Genomic DNA, 1,369 nt, shown 5'->3' on the forward strand with positions numbered 1-1,369 from the left:
TTGCATTATAATATATTATAAATTATTTGATAATTTACTTTATGTTTCCTTTTTTAGTCAGGAAATAAAATTTTACTGTATGAAATTTACATTTATTACATATGTTGAAAAGTACAGCCAAAGATCTTTTGCTCATTCTTTTCCAAATGCATTCTTTCAAAGTCACATTTTTATATAGATTATTTAACAGTTGTTATTACAGTTGTGCTGGCAGAAAGTGTACAAATAAAGTACAGAACATAAAACAGATCAAAACAGTGCAGGGGGAAGACCACTGCCAAAGAGTAACCTCCAAGAACTTGGGAAATTCCATGGCAAGATAGGTTTGGTAGGGTCTTCATTCTGTAAACAAATTTTGATGATCTGAAGTCATTCATTAAGATACTCAACAAGACTGAATGTGTCTGGCATATTGTCCCCCTTGGAAAGAAATTTCAGCAGAATAGCCATTTGGATTTCTTTAGAACAGATTTCATTATAGAGTGTATTTGTGATCCCTCCTCCTGGAACATGGACACAAAACTCTGAATCATCCATGTGAGGGATACATGAACTTTTTTCCATTTCTTGCCAGTTAAGGCTCTCTTTTTTTTTTTTTTTGAGTCCTTTTGTGCACAGAAGGTGTAAGCAAGTACCAGAGGAGAGTGCTGTGTAACTGGAGATCATTGTGCTTGTAGGATTGACTGCCTGAAAGGACAATGACTTTAGCACAGCCACTGCTTTGGACCCAGGAAAGCAGCTTTTCACAGAATGACTTGGATATATACTTGTTAAAAATGGATCATAACTGAAGAACCAAAAGCTTCCTTGAAGGCAATACATATATTTCAGCATTTGTACTGAGCTCTGTTGAATTTTCTTCTGTGGTTGCATATGGATTGTTTCCAACCATTGGCACCAGACAATCAGTATAGAAGTAGACAATATTATGCATGTTCAATGTGGAAATGATCAGATCTATTGTAAGCTGGCCAACATTTCCAATGGATAGTGCTGGCATCAGGAGGGTGAAGTCTGTCGGGTCTGGCACCCAGTTCCTGCAGGAAACAAACATGATTGTGGTGGACCAGGAGAAAACCAGGACCTCCAGAGGCTCAGACAGGAGATGGTGCCTCTGCCTCACAAATACCTGGAGCATATTTTGTGTTTATTTTGATGAATATAATTGAATTGTTGACTTAAATTTGCTGCTAATATTTCAAAGGTAAAGGAAAATTTCTCTAATTGAAGAAAAACAACTTTAAACATGCTACATGCCCACACATGTATTTTTCCCATTTAAAAAAATAAGACTAGTCTTGTAAAAATGCTGAAGACTGAATTAGGCCACAGTTAAATAGTGGGGAAAAAACAATGTGAGAAAAATAAA

At 36.1% G+C, this 1,369-nt stretch overlaps 1 pseudogene; it reads right to left on the reverse strand.

Moving 5' to 3' along the window:
- Positions 1-249: 249 nt before the first annotated feature.
- LOC124974933 (proteasome assembly chaperone 2-like) lies at positions 250-1,054 on the reverse strand (annotated as a pseudogene).
- Positions 1,055-1,369: the final 315 nt, after the last annotated feature.

Source organism: Sciurus carolinensis, unplaced genomic scaffold (genome assembly GCF_902686445.1).
Source record: "Sciurus carolinensis unplaced genomic scaffold, mSciCar1.2, whole genome shotgun sequence".
NCBI lineage: Eukaryota > Metazoa > Chordata > Mammalia > Rodentia > Sciuridae > Sciurus > Sciurus carolinensis.